We start from the raw sequence: 16,528 nt of genomic DNA, 5'->3' as shown, positions 1-16,528 counted from the left end.
TGTAGACACATTATTACCATCTACTCCTCAGACATACTCAGTTATTGCCAGTTACCTCTGTCAAGGCTTTCTCAGGTTTTACCTGATTTGTAAGCTAACAAGTTAACATATCACACGTTTGTTTCAAATTCTTTGCTCCTCAGTTCCCATGGAGGTGACATGGTGTGGTTTAGGTGAATGCTACACAAATAAGGTACAATCTGTACTGCAGATTAAAACACCTGAACCTGGCCGGGCGCGGTGGCTCATGCCTGTAATCCCAGCCCTTTAGGAGGCCAAGGCAGGAGAATCACAAGGTCAGGAGTTCGAGACCATCTTGACCAACATAGTGAAACCTAGTCTCTACTAAAAATACAAAAAATTAGCCGGGTGTGGTGGCGGCGCCTGTGGTCCCAGCTACTCGGGAGGCTGAGGCAGGAGAATGGCGGGAACCCGGGAGGCGGAGCTTGCAGTGAGCCAAGATGGCGCCAGTCACTCCAGCCTGGGCCACACAGTGAGACTCCGTCTAACAAAACAAAACAAATCAACAACAACAACAACAACAACAAAAAGAAACGTCCATGTTTATGTGATGGGCTGAAAGTTATCCAATCTAACCTTTGCCCTGGATGGAGACATTATCTATCTTACAAGTTATCTACATAGCAAAAAACCAAAAATCTAGTATTTGCTTTAAAGAAAAAGACCATCTGGGCCAGGCACAGTGTCTCACGCCTGTAATCCCAGCACATTGGGAGGCTGAGGAGTGCGAATTCCAAGGTCAGGATTGCCAGACCAACCTGGTCAACATGGTGAAACTCTGTCTCCACTAAAATACACCTGTAGTCCTAGCTACTTGGGAGGCTGAGGCAGGAGAATTGCTTGAAACCTGAAGGCGGAGGTTGCAGTGAGCCAAGATCCCGTCACTGGGCAACAATAGTGAAACTCCATCTCAAAGAAAAATAAATAAATAAATAAAATCGTATCTACCAAGCCTTTTGTTATACAACCATCCTTGAAAACATATGGCAGAACAAATTCTGTCAGTACCTCTGTGAATGGGATGTGCAAAAATGTAAAAGACTCATGGAAAATCGTCTTCCTACATCCCAAAAATGTCTATTTGTCATGTCCGTTTCATTTATTTCAGTGGGCCAGAGTTTTAAAGTTATTCTATAACTTGTAATCTTGACACGTTTGAAGATTACAAGTCTGTTACTTTATAAAATGTCTATCAATTTAAGTGATCATATATATTTTTTCATGCATAAACTCTATTTATGAATTTTTGGTAAAAATATCATACAAGTAGTCCTGTATTCTTCATGTGTCCCACTCGATTTATCCCATCACTGGTAAAGCTACATTTTATCACTTTATATAAAGCAATATCTGCCAGATTTCTTCATTAAAAATCACTGCTCTTCCCATTTAACAAGTGTTTCATGGTGAGATACATTGTAAATATCTTGTTCCTCATGGAACACTTACCATGTGTTTTGTTACCTATTGAAGCCTCTTGAATTCATTATTACTTTGATAGTTAACAAATGGCAATTTAAAAATTTCACTCTTTCTTCTATATGTATTTATTGGCATTCTGGTTTAGAGTTTTTTAAAATTTATATTGTTTTATTTTATTACATAGCTATGAATTCATGAATTTCTATTTCATTTAATGAATTTCAATCCATGTCTATAATTTTGTATTTTAATTATTAAAATTTCCGATTTTAATTTGATAATTAAAAGTGTCACTGGGAACTACCTCAAGCTAGTTTCAGTGTCTTTTGACATTTTTATACTTATGGGATTTATAGTGTAGAATGGATTTAGAAAATAATTTCTGGGCACTAGGTGGGCTATTTTTATTGTTACTGTTCACAGGCTGGTCACAGTAGACATATGTACAAATATCACCAGCATTCCTTTACATCAACAACAGTCAACCTGAGAGCCAAACCAGAAAGGCAATCTCATTTACAATTGTCACAAAAAGAATAAAATGCCTAGGAATACAGTTAACCAGAGAGGTGAAAGATCACTACAATGAAAATTGCAAAACACTGTTTAAAGAAATCAGAGAAGACACAAACGGATGGAAAAAATATCTCATGCTCATGGATAAGAAGAGTCAATATCATTAAAATGGCCATACTGCTCAAAGTAATTTTATAGATTCAATACTATTCCTATCAAACTACCAATGATATACTTCACAGAACTAAAAAAAAAAAAAAAAAGAAAAAGAAAGAAAGAAAAATTCCTATGGAACATAAAAAGAGCCTGAATTTGCAATTGTAAGCACAAACAAAGCTGGAGGCATCACATTACCCAACTTCAAACTATACTGCAGGGCTACAGTAACCAAAACAGCATGGTACTGGTACAAAAACAGGCACATAGAAATAGAACAATGGAACAAAATAGAGAGCTCAGAAATAAGATCACAAACCTACAACCACCTGATCTTCTATAACGCTTACAAAAAGAAGCAATGGGTAAAAGACATCCTATTCAATAAATGGTGTTGGGATAACTGGCTAGCCATACACAGAAGACCGAAGCTGGACCTTTTCTTACACCATATGCAAAAATCAATGCAAGAAGGATTAAAGACATAAATGTAAAATTCAAAACTATAAAATCTCTGGAAAACAACCTAGTCAGTACCATCTGAAACATAGGAATCAGCAAAAGTTTCATGACAAAGACACTTAAAGCAATCACAATGAAAGTAAAAACTGACAAGTGAGATCTAATTAAACTTAAGAGCTTCTGCACAGCAAAAAAAAAAAAAAAAGCTATCAGCAGAGTGAACAGACAGCTTACAGAATGGAAGACAATTTTTGCAAACTATGCATCTGAGAAAGGTCTAATATCCAGCATCTATAAGGAACTTAAACAAATGTACAAGAGAAAAAGAACCCATTAAAAAGTGGGCAAAGGACATGAATACTTTTCAAAAAAGACATACATGTTGTGAAGAAGCATATGAAAACAAGGCTCACTATCACTCATCATTGGAGAAATACAAATCAAAACTACAATGAGATACCATCTCACACCAGTCAGAATGGCTATTACTAAAAACTCAAAAAAAAAAAAAAAAAACAGATGATGGTGAGGTTACTGACAAAAGGGAACACTTATACACTGATGGCGGGAGTGTAAATTAGTTTAACCATTCTGGAAAGCAGTATGGCAATTCCTCAAAGAGCTAAAAGCGGAACTACCATTCAACTCAGTAATCCATTACTGGGTATATACTCAGAGGAACATTAATCTTTCTACCATAAAGACGCTTGCAGGCGAATGTTCATTGAAGCACTATTCATAGCAGAAAAGACATGGAATCAACCTAAATGCCCATCAATGACAGATTGCATAAGGAAAATATGGTCTGTATACACAATGGGATACTATGCAGTCATACAAAATGAATGAGATCATGTGTTTTGTGAGAACATGGATGGAGCTGCAGGCTATTATCCTCAGCAAACTAATGCTGGAATATAAAACCAAACATGACATGTTCTCACTTGTAAGTGGGAGGTAAATTATGAGAACTTATGAACACAAAGAAGGAAACAACAGACATTGGGGTCTTCTTGAGGGTGGAGGTGGGAGGAGGGAGAGGAGCAAAAAGTTAACTGTTGGGTACTGGGCTTAATTCCTGGGTGATGAAATAATCTGTACAACAAACCCCATGACATGAGTTTACCTATGTAACAAACCTAAACATATATTTCTGAATCTAAAATAAAAGTTAAAAAAAATGGCTATATTGCCCAAAGCAATTTATGGATTCATTGTTATCCCTATTAAACTACCAATGCCACATTTTGTCACAGAATTAGAAAATAAAACTTTCTAAAATTCATAGGAAAACATTCTAAATTCATATGGAAACAAAAAAAAAATACTTTTTTTTTTACCATACTTAGCAAAAAGAACAGAGTTGGAGCATTCCCCAACTTAAAACTATACTACAAGTTTACAGTAACCAAAACAACATGGTACTGGTACATAAAGAGAGACATAGACCAATGGGACAGAATAGAGAACCCAGATAATAATACCATACACCTGTGACCATTTGATCTTTGTCAAAGTCAACAAAAACAAGCAAAGAGGAAAAGATGTCCTCGTCAATAAATGCTGCTGGGAAAAGTGGCTAGCCACATGCAGAAGACTGAAACTGGCTGTCTTCCTTACACCACATACAAAAAATGACCCAAAATGGACTAAACACTTCAATGTAAAACCCAAAACTATAAAAATTCTGGAATACAAATTACGAAACAGCATTCTGGCCAAAGCCCCTGGCAAAGATTTCATGAAGAAGTTGCCAAAAGCAATTGCTACAAAAGCAAATATTGACATATGGGATCTTATTAAACTAAAGAGTTTCTGTACAGTAAAAGAAAGTATCAACAGAGTAAACAGAGGATTTACAGAATGGGAGAAAATATTTGCAAACTAAGCATTTGACAAAATTATAATATCCAGAATCTATAAGGAACCAATTAAGAAGCAGAAGACAACCCCATTAAAACGTAGGCAAAGGACATGAACAGACAACTTTTCAAAAGACCTACAAGCAGCCAACAAGCATATGAGAAAATGTTTTATATCACAGGTCATTAGAGAAATGCAAATCAAAACCACAGTGAGATACTATTTCACACCAGGCAGAATCGCTTCTATCAAAAAGCCAAAAAAAAAAAAAAAAAAAAATCCTGGCAAGGTTGTGGAGAAAGTTTATACACTGTTGGTGGGAATATAAACTAACTCAATCAATGTGAAAGCAGTGTGGTGACTTTTCAAAGAACTTAAAACAGAATTGCCATTTGACCCAGAAATCCCATTACTGGGTGTATACTCAAAGGAAAATAAATCATTCTGCCCCAAGGACACATGCACATGTATGTTCATCGCAGAAATATTCACCACAGCGAAGACATGAACTCAATCTACATCCCCATCAACTGTAGACTGGATAAAGAAAAGGTAGTAGATATGTACCATGGACTACTATGCAGCCTTAGAAAGAATAAGATCATGTTCTCTGCAGCAACGTGAATACAGCTGAAGGTCATTATCCTAAGTGAACTAGCACAGGAACAGAAAACCAAAGCTAGCATGTTCTCACTTATAAGTGGTAGCTACACATTCAGAACACATGGACACAAAGCAGGGAACAACAGACATTGGGGTCTATTTGAGAGTGGAAGGTGGGAGGAAAGAGCATTGGGTACTGGGCTTGTTAGTTGGGTGATGAAATAATCTGGACATCCAAACCCCCATGACACACAATTTACCTATATAAAAAAGCCGCATATGTTCCTGTGAACATGAAATATGAGTTAAATAAAAGTAAACGTTAAAATTAAAAATATTTTGTAGTGTAATAGAGAATCCTTCCCAACCAGTAGTTTTGCAAATGTTGCTTGTAAACATTCAGGTCTCCTGTCTCATTACATCTATATACTTTCTTATGTGATGCGGGGAAATTAAAAGATACGTCATTTATAAATAGTGTTTGTTCATTGTTTGACTAATATTCAATAAAGATGTATGCATAGAGAAAATCTACATACATTTACAAAAAGTGGTATGTTGCACATAAAATTTTGAAACCTCCTTATGAATATTTTTCATGTCAAAAATGTAATTTTAATGGACAGCTATGATAACCTGGAATTAATTTTAGGTATAATGTCCACTAAGCTTCTTTCTTTATTATTTTGTAGTAGTTTAAAATTTCACATAAACTAGATGGTGACATGCTGTATGGTATATGTTTAAAGATAAATAAATATAAATATATGTACCAGATGGAATATATTATTATGATGTATTTTACATAGGTTGAGAGTAGAAACTCTTTCCTGAAAAATTGATTTTGTTTGTGACTTTCAATAAACTTTGTTTAGAGGGTATATGAGTGGGTCCAATCAAAAATAATTCTGTTATCCACAAAGCTTAGAGTAGTTATTGACTTACACAAATTTTATGTGCTTTCTAAGCATACTCTTGGTTTTAAGTTCCCCTATTCAAGCAGGCATGTTACAAAGTCTAGTGGGTAAACTCATGTTCTATTACGTGTACACAGATTATAATTAAGTTTCCTCAAAGCAATCAGAAATCTATCCATGAATAGAGCTCAGTAAATATTCAGTAAATATTAATATAAAAGCCAATATTCTTGGTGCCAACGATATAACAGTTTCCCAAACAGAATAAAATTGCTGTCCACATGGTGGTTATATTGTTTTTGTAATAAAATATGTAAATTTTTACATGCTAGAAGGTGGTAAATATTTTGGAGAGACATTTAGAAGGTAAAGTTTGAAAGTCGAGGTTGTTATAATTTTAAATAGAACAGATGGAAAAGACTTAACTGAGAAAGTGACTTTGAAGAACAGATTTAAAGAAGGTGAACAGTTAAGTCATGAAAGTATTTTGAGGAATGAGTATCTGTGATCAGTAGGGACAAAAGCTCACAAGCATGTTTAGCATGCTGAAGGAGCAGGAAAGAAGGCAATGGGGGATAAGTGTAATTCAAAAGCAGGAGAACAGATGAGGTCACAGAGAAAATTGTGGGGAGTCAGGGAGGTGGCAGTTCATAAAGGGCCATACAGTGTATTGTAAAGCTTAGCTCTTTCTCTGAGTGAGATGACAAATCATTCAAAGGTTTAGAGTGAAAAGCTGATATGATCTGTTTTTAATTTTAAAAAGATCATTTTCCCTGTTGTTTTGATCATATAATTGAAGAAAAGATGTGAGGGGCCAGGACTGTAATTATGGAGCCCAATTAACTAGATAGAGGGATAATCCAGGCAAGAGATAATGATGGCTTCGACTGTGGTGGTCCCAATAAAGGTTGTAAGAGGGAGCCATGTTCTTCATATATTTTGAAGGTAGAACCATCAAAGTTTGTTGATGGACTGGATGTAGTGGTCAGCTACATTAATGTCATGGGTGTTTAATATATGCAGTTGCATATGGCTCCACATTAATAAGGATCCTATAGTTGATTTAGTGCTTTGTTTTTCCATCTTTAAATTTATGATAATTTTAACTTCTGACTTGTATCTTCCATCTATTTGATGGAACAATGGATCATGTTCATGATCAGAGGAGATAAGCACAATATGCCTGCCTACCTTCATTCCTTTCTGCTTCATTCACAGAAAGTTGTCAAGATTAGCCATAAGCACGTAATTCCCATAGTTGCACTATGTGTGGGAGTTCAATGATACTCAGAGACACTGGATTCCATATCACACTACCCTCGTACTCTCTTTGAGTCTTGCTGAATTCCAAAAAATAATGGGTCCACTGGAATGTGTGCTCATATTCCATATTGACACATCAATAATTTAGTAAATGAGGACACTGAAAACCCTGTGAGGTTATGCTTTCCTTTCCAATAAGAACTTGCTTTGAATGCAGAAGCAGTGGTGTTCTAAGAAACAAAACTAACACGGAATTCTATTGTATCCCTTCTTACTCATGTCACTTTCCTCTATTAGCCAACCATATATGCTGATAATCATGAGATAGGAAGAATGGGAAAGATGGGACATCCACATTTCCTCTCCATTTAGTCCTTCCTTATTCCTCAGTGAACTGAAGACAGGATTAGTAAAATATGTGGTAGAGCAAGAAGTAATTAAAAACAGTTGAGTTGTTTTGTGTAGTGTTTCCTCCATTTTAGTAAAAACAAATTAACAAAACAAAATAAAAAGCATGAGATTATTATGATGGGTGTAATCCTGGAGGAAAGTAAAATTTTGGAGATTTACAGGGAAGAAATGTGCTTATGTGATGGTTTTGGCTGGTCAAGAATAAATATAATCTACTTCACAAAGTGGTAGATTTGGCCTTTGAAAGGAGAATAAATGTGATAAGACTTCAAAATTACATAAAAAATGGGATTACAAGATAAAAATAAAAGTAATAAACTTTACTTCACAACATAACCTCCATCAAGGTCAGCACACTTTTGTAAGCAGTGATATGAATATTGTTCATATCAAAATCATATGATTCATATCAGGTGACATAGTAAGAAAGGATATATTAGAATTCCTTGTTAGTTTTGTTTCTTAAAACATCACTGCTTCTGCAGCCATTTAGTCCATCCCTAAAGAACTAAGGGTCCTGAGAACTTAACCATGTCAATGCAGTCTTTTTTACATTATTAACATTAAAAAAAGATACCCTTTTATTTTAAGATTAGGAAACAAAAAGAAGTTAAAAGAAACTAAATCACGACCATAAGATAGATAGATGCAGGTTGATTTCCAATAAAATTCTCACAAAATTGTGCTTTTTTGATGACAGAAATGAGCAGTAACATTGTCATGATGGAGAAGGAGTCTCTAGTGAAGGTTTCCGATAAAGCTTTGGCCAACTTACTCAAAACACTCTCTAATAAAGAAGATGGGTTATCATTCTTATGGCCATCCAGAAAGTCAACAATCAAAATGCCTTGAGCATCCTAAAAAATATTTTGCCATGACTTATGCCTTTGGCAGATCTGCTTTTGCTTTGACTGAAATGCTTCTACCTCCTGGTAGCCACTGCTTTGATTGTGCTTTCTCTTCAGGATCGTACTGGTAAAGCCATGTTTCATCTCTTGTTACAATTTTTTAGAGAAATGCTTCAGCATCTTGATTCAATTTTTAAAATTTTCCCTTGATAGCTCCTATTGTGTCTGCAGCTCAAGTGGCATAAGTGTTTTGGTACCTATTGAGTGGAAAATTCGCTCGGCTTTAATTTTTCAGTCAGAATTACGTGAACTGAATTGAGATGTCCATGATGTTGTCTATTTTTTCTGCTGCTAATAGTTGGTCCTTTTCAATTAGGAAATGAACAAGATTATTTTTTTTCTTACAAATTGATGTGAATGGTCTGCTGCCACAGGCTCCAACCTCAATATTCTTTGTCCCTTCTTAAAATGAGCTTTTCATTTGTAAACTAATGACTTATTTAAGGTATTGTTGCCTGAACATTTTATAAGGCATCACTGATTTCACCACTTTTCCACCCAAGCTTCATCATCAATTTGATGTTTGTTCTTGCTTCAATTTTAGCAGAATTCATATTGCTCTGAAGGGGATCTATTCAAACTGGTATCTTACCCTTCTTAATGCCTCAACCTAGACCCTATTCAGACATGTTATAATAACTTAGTATGAGTTTATCTTGGTGTAAACATTTGGAATCCTTGCATTGTTTTTTCATAATACACATTATCCATGAGTGTTTTGAAGTCCTCTCGTTGTTCATCTCTAGCAAGGGGAAGGCAAAGAGATATATATATAGATCTTGGTAGATATGCTCACATGAAAATAGCTTGTAGAAGTTATCTTCTGATTAATTATTTTCTCAGTTAAAAAGTTAGCAAGTTCAATTTTCACAAATGGGAATGAGAGAAAGGAGAGGAAGAGGAAGGAGAGGAATGGGAAGATTTGAGTCTTATGGTCAACTTATCAGAAAAGTCTTTTATGAGTCCTTATAATATTTTTACAATTTTAGCACCATCTTCATCTTTTTGTAACTTTAAAATTTATTTGTATGTTTCATTTTACAATTGATTCAAGTCTGTTTCTCCTAGTAGGTTCTAAGCCTTGTGAGAGTGGAGATCATGATATCTTACCAATTGCTGTGCCTAGCACAGTGTTTTGAACATATTAGAAAATAAATACACAACTGTTGAATCAAATAACTTGTGAGACATGTGTTGCTGTTTGAAATCTTAATTTTAAGCCACTTTATTGAGATGTGTAAGAGCTGTACATATTTAATTTATGCAACTTGATGAGTGTGGAGATAATTATACACCCAACAAACCACCACCATAATCAATGCCATAAGCAAGGCCATCACTTTCTTAAGTTTCCTTCTGCCCTCTTTATTATTATTGTTATAATTATTATTTTTATAAGAACACAAGATCTAAAAACTGTTTCAATGTGTGAGTAAAATAGTAGATGAATTATAAGGGATAATTGACTTAAGTTTTGAAATTCATGCTTGTTAGGATGTCCAATTCTTTCCACAAAATTTTGTAAAGTTTATGCATTCGTATAATCGTGTTTAGATTTTTGTTTCTCAAAAAATGAACAGCGATTCTGAGGTCTCAAATCCCAGAAGTATTTTGTTTCCTTCACTTTATTCCAACACAGACTAATCATTAACTTAGTGACCACACTCCCATTAGAATTTTCTTGTTGGTCATTTATCTTGTAAGTTATAGCCTCCTGACTAATTGTTGACCCAATATCTCACCCTGCTTTTTGACTGGTCTATTAGACTCCAGCTTCAAATTCCAAACCTCGGTTGTCTCTGTTTTCTTGTAATATTTTCTCAAGAGTTTTCGCAAATGCAAACACTCTGTTTTACACACCTAATAAATGTTGTAACATTTAGAGTCTGTACGTGAGGTTTATCTATTTGTTTCATTGTATTGTATGTCATATCAATATCAAACAATATGAATTTCTCATATTCCCCTCTATCTTTAAAAAACAAGCTTAAGTTTCTGTTGTAACAATATGTACATATTTAATGAATACAACTGGATGAGTTGGGAAATAAGAATATATCCATGCAACTATCACCAAAATTTATGCCAGAAAATTTTGTATCTCCAAAAAATTTCTCCTACTCTCTTTATTTTTGGTGATAACAATATGTAATATAAGATTTCTTTTCTTAACAAAGTTTAAAAATGTACAATACAAATTTTTAACCATATTCACATTGTTGTACATTAATTCTCCAGGCATTATTCATCTTATATAACTGAAACTGTGTATCCCTGGGCCAACATTTCCACATTTTGACATTTCTCCCTCCCCCAAGCCAGACAACCACCATTCCATTCTCAGCGCCTGTGAACTGGACTATTTTATATTCCACATATAAGTCAAATAATACATTATTTGCCTTACTGTGTCTGGCTTATTTCATTTAGTATGATGTCCAAGCAGGTTTATTCACGTTGTTGCAAATGTCAGGATTTCCTTTTTTTCTTTATCCATTCTTTGACAAACATTTGATTTATTTGTGTATTTTAGTTATTCTGAATAATGTTGCACTAAATGTGGGAGTGCATATATCTCTCTGAGATAGTGATTTCATTTCCTTTGCATATGTACCAAGTATTGACATTGCTGTTTCATTTAGTAGTGACATTTTTAAATTTTTTTGAGGAATCCCCATACTGTTTTCTATAATGGCTGTACCAGTTTACATTCCAACCAATGGTGCACAGATAAAATATTTGAAAACCAAATATCTGATAAGGAGTTAATATTCAAAATAGTCTACAACTCAATAAAAAAAAAGTAATCCAATTTAAATATGGGCAAAGAAACTGATTAGACCTTTGTTTAAAGAAGACATATAAATGGCCAGCAGGTATATGAAAAGGTGATCAACATCACTAACAATCAATGAAATGCAAACCAAAATCACAATGAGTTATCGTCTCATACATTTGAGAATGGCTATTATCAAAATGACAAAAAAATCAATATTAATTCTTCCAATCCATGAAGAAAACATGTTTTTCCATCTATTTCTGTCTACTCTAATTTGTCAAAGTCTAATAGTTTTCAGTATACAGATTTTTCACCTCCTCAGTTTAGTTTATTTCTAAGTTTTTTTAATCCTTTTGGTGGTATTGTAAATGTTTCCTTAATTTCAGTTTTAGGTAATTAATTCCTAGTGTATAGAGATGCAGTTGCCTTTTTGTATACTGAGTTTGCATTCTGCAGCGTGTCTGCATTCATTTACCAGTTATAACAGTTCTTTTGTGAAGCCTTTGGAGTTTTCTACATGATCTATAGTACCATGCAGTCTGAAAACATAGATAATTTTCCTTCTTCCTTTTCTATTTGAATGACATTTATTTCTTTCTCTTGCTTCATTCTCTGGATAGAATTTCTAATACCATGGCAAATAGAAATAGCGAGTGGACATCTTTGTCTTGCTCCAGATCTTATAGAAAACACTTTCAGCTTTTTTTTTCTTTTTTTTCTTTTTACCATTGAATATTATGTTAGCAGAAGCATTACAAGTAAGTTATACCTATTTTGTTGAGAGTTTTTATTATGAAAGGATGTAGAATTTTGTCAAATGGTTTTTCTGCATCTATTTAAATGATCATGTGATTTTCATCTTTTATTCTGCTCATGCGGTGTATCTCATTGATTGATTTGCATATGTTGAATCATCCTTGCATCCCACTTTATCATGGTGTGTGATTGCATTAATATATTGTTGAATTTGGTTGCAGGTACTTTGTTGAAGATTTTGGCATCAATTTTCTTCAAGGATATTTGACTATAGATTCTTTTTTTTCTTCTCCTTCTCCTTCTCCTTCCCTCCTTCCATATCCTCTTTTTTTTTTTTTTTTTTTTTGAAGTGGAGTTTCACTCTTGTTGCCCAGGCTGGAGCACGATCTCAGCTCACCGCAACCTCCACCTCTCAGATTCAGGTGATTCTCCTTTCTCAGCCCCCGAGTAGCTGGGATTACAGGTATGTGCCACCACACTCGGCTAATTTTGTATTTTTAGTAGAGACGGGGTCTCTCCATCTTGGCCAGGCTGGTCTCAAACTCCCGACCTCAGATGACCTGCCTGCCTTGGCCTCCCAAAGTACTGGAATTACAGGTGTGAGCCACTGTGCCAGGCCCTATAGATTCATTTTCTTGCGATATCTTTGTCTGGCTTTATATCAGGGGGATGCTAGCCTCATTAAAGCAGGTTAGAAAGAATCTCTCTTCTATTTCGGGAAAAGTTTAAGAAGGACTGGTATTAATTCTTCTCTAAATGTTTGAGATAATTCATTCAAGAAATCACCTGGCCCTGGATACTTCTTTGTTTAGAACTTTTTAATCTCTAATTAAATTTCCTCATTTTGTATTGGTCTGTTTGGGCTTCCCAATTGAATCTTGGTATGATGTATGTTTCTAGAAATTTATTCACTTTTTCCCGGTTGTTCAATATTTTGGTGTGTAGTTTTTGATAATATTCCTTACGATCTGTTTGTGTGCTTATGATCTATGTGTCATATTTTTTATCATCTGTTGTTTATGATCTGTTTGTAATATATATCTTCCATTTATTATTTTATTTATTTTTATCTTCTGTGTTTTTTTAGTTTAGCTAAGTGTTTGCCAATTTTGTTGATCTTAGAAACAAATTCTTAATTTCATTGACTTTTTTGCTATTTTTAGATGTATTTATTTCAATTATTGCTACTCTAATCTTTATTTCCTTTCTTTCTTCTAGTTTTGGGATCAGACTGTGCTTCCTTTTCTAATTTCTGGAAGTGCAATATTGGATTTTTTTATTTATGTAATTTCTTTTTTAATGTAGGCATTTATCAGTAAAAATATTCTTCTTAGTATTTTATTTATTAATTTCTATCAATTTTTGTATATTTCTTTTCACACTTTTCAAGATGTTTTCTAATTTTTCTATTGATTCTCTCTTTGACCTATTGATTGCTGAAAGGTGTCTTGTTTGATCTCCATGTTTATAATATTTTACATTTTTCTTTTGTTATTGATTTCTAATTTCATTCCATTGTGGTTGGAAAAGAAACTTCACATTGTTGTAATTATTCGTTTATTTATCAAGCTTTTTGTGCAACTTATCATATGATCTGTTAGTCGGAATGTTCTATGTGCAATTAAGAACAATATGTATTCTGTTACTGTTGTGTAGAATGTTCTGTATACGTTTCTTAGGCCCATTTTATTTAGAATATTTTTCTAGTTCACTATTTCCCTGCTGATTTTCTGTCTGGAATATGTGTCCATTGTTGTAAATGTAGTGTTGAAGTCTCCTACTATCACCATATTGCTATCTACTTCCCTTCTCCAATCTTGCTTTACATATTAAAATACACTAATGTTGGATATATACATATATATCCACCACTACATATATATCCAACACTAAAGCAAGAATTTTCTTATGTAAATCAATAATTATAAATAATGTAAAGCAATAGTTATATGTAATTGTATGTATGTACATACTTATATGTATGTACATTTGACAATTTAATTATAATGTGGGTTGGTATAGATCTTTTTAGACTCAACCTATTAGGGTCCTTTGGGGCTTCATTCATACTTATGTATATACATACATATATGTAAAGTAATATATGTAAATCAATAATTATAAATAAATATATATCATATTGTATGTTATAGCTTCCTTACAAATGGATTTTTTAAATCATTGTATAATAATCTGTGTCTCTGGAGACAGTTTTTGATGTGAGGTATATTTTATCTGATATAAGTATGGTCACTTCTGTCTTTTTTGGTGACCATTCTCTTGGAATATATTTTTGTATCTCATCTCTTTTAATCTATATATGTCTTTAAATCCAAGGGAATATGTTGCAGGCAAAGAAAAATTATTTGATATTTTAAAAAATCTATTTGGGCACTCTATATATTTGATTGGTAAGTTTAATCCATTAGCATTTAATTATTGACAGGTAAGGACTTATAATTGTCATTTGTAAGTTATATTCTGTTTTATAGTTTTTTAGTTCCTGCTTTGCTCTCTTGCTAACCCCCTTTTTGATTTGAGAATTTTTGTGGTAATGTATTTTGATTCTTTTTCTCTTTTTTTGGTATCCACTTTTAGTTTTTTTCATTGTAGTTACTATGAGACTTACATAAAAATTTCTTATAGCTCTAAAGGTCTATTTAGATCTGATAACAGATAACCTGTTAACTTCAATTGCATACAAAAGTCTATATTTTTCCTCTCCCCCCACACTTTGTGTTTCTGATGTCAGATTTACTTCTTTTTGTATTGTATCCATTAACTAATTTATGAAAGTTATGACTCTCCCTTGTGTTTTTGTCTTTTAAATTTTACACTAAATTTAAAGGTGACTTACACAGCACCACTACGGTACTACATTATTCTGTATTTATTTATATATTACTTTTGCCACTGAGATTTATACTTTTATATGCTTTTGTGTTACTGTTTAACATTCTTTTCTTTCAACATGAAGAATTCTCTTTAGCACTCTTGTAAGGTAGGTCTAGTTTTTGCTTGTTTCGGGGAAATTTTTATCTCCTTTATTTTTAAAGAACAGTTTTTTTAAATATAGTATCCTTATTTGGCAGGTTTTTTTTTTCTCTCAATATTTTGGGTCCGTCATCCCATGCTCTCCTGGCCTGCAAGATTTATGTTGAGAAATCAGCTGACAGTAGTACAGCTGTTCCCTAGAATGAAAGAGCCACTTTTCACTTGCTGCTTTTGAAATTCCCTCTTTGTATTTGACATTTGACAATTTAATTATAATGCGTCTTGGTATAGACCTTTTTAGGCTCAACCTATTTGGGTCCTTTGGGGCCTCATGATTTTCGAAGTCTATTTTCCTCCCCAGATTTGGAAAGTATTCAGCAAACATTTCTCCAAGTAAACATTCTATCTTTTTTTTTTTTTTTTAAATATTACTGTGACTCTCATAATGTTTATTTGGTTCACTTAATGATATTCCAGATGTCTCATAGCCCACTTCATTTTTAAACATTTTTTTTCTGATATTTGACTGGATAATTTCAAAGGACCTGTCTTCAAGCTCGTTGATTCTTCCTTCTTCAGAATTAAGTCTGCTGTAGGAGCTTTCTATTGGATTTTTCACCTCATCTGCTGTATTGTTCAGCTCCAGAATTTCTGTTCTCTTTTTAATAATTTTGACCTCATTATTGAATTTTCCATTTTGTTTATGTATTGTCCTTCAGGCATTAGTTATCTGTGTTCTTCTGTAGCTCACTAGGCTTCTTTAAGATTATTAGTTTGCAGTCATTGCCAGACAGTTCATGGACCTTTGTTTTTCAGGGTTGGTTAGCAGTACTTTACATCATTCTTTGGTAGTGTCTTTTTTGTGATTTTTATGACCTTTCTATCCTTGTATTCATATGTACACATTTTAAGAACAGTAACCTCTTTCAGTCTTCACAGATTAGATTTGGCAGGGAAAACCCCTCACTAGTCAGTCTGTCCAGAAATTCTAGGTAGGGCTGGTAAGTAATCTGGGGTCTATGGTTGAGTGGACAGGTGAGCCTGATGATAGAAATTGAGAACAATCAGGCCTTGTGCCATAACTGTGTGTGTGTAGGCCTCATGCTAGGGTCCATGGATTGCCTGAGTTTAGATCACCCGTTCGTGGATGGGTTACCCTGACTGCTGGATCTGCAGTCTAATGGGTCTGCTGCTAGGGTTTGCTGTTGAGTGGATCTGGTGCTGGGATCTGCATGTGGATTTGGTTCTGAGGTCTACAGTCACACGTACCTAATGCTAGTGTCTATGCTTAAGCTGATCTGGTGACAGAGTTTATTAACTGTACTTTGGAGCCATAGCCCATGGGCAAAGTGGCCTGGTTCTAAAATCCACAGCCAAGTTGAATGCTAACTTTATTATTATTTTTATTCTTGGGATAACTTGTGGGCCAAGGGAATCTCTCAGCACTGTGCTATTTG

This window comes from Papio anubis, chromosome 2 (genome assembly GCF_008728515.1).
Source record: "Papio anubis isolate 15944 chromosome 2, Panubis1.0, whole genome shotgun sequence".
Taxonomy (NCBI): Eukaryota; Metazoa; Chordata; class Mammalia; order Primates; family Cercopithecidae; genus Papio; species Papio anubis.
Note: the sequence above shows the minus strand (reverse complement) of the source record.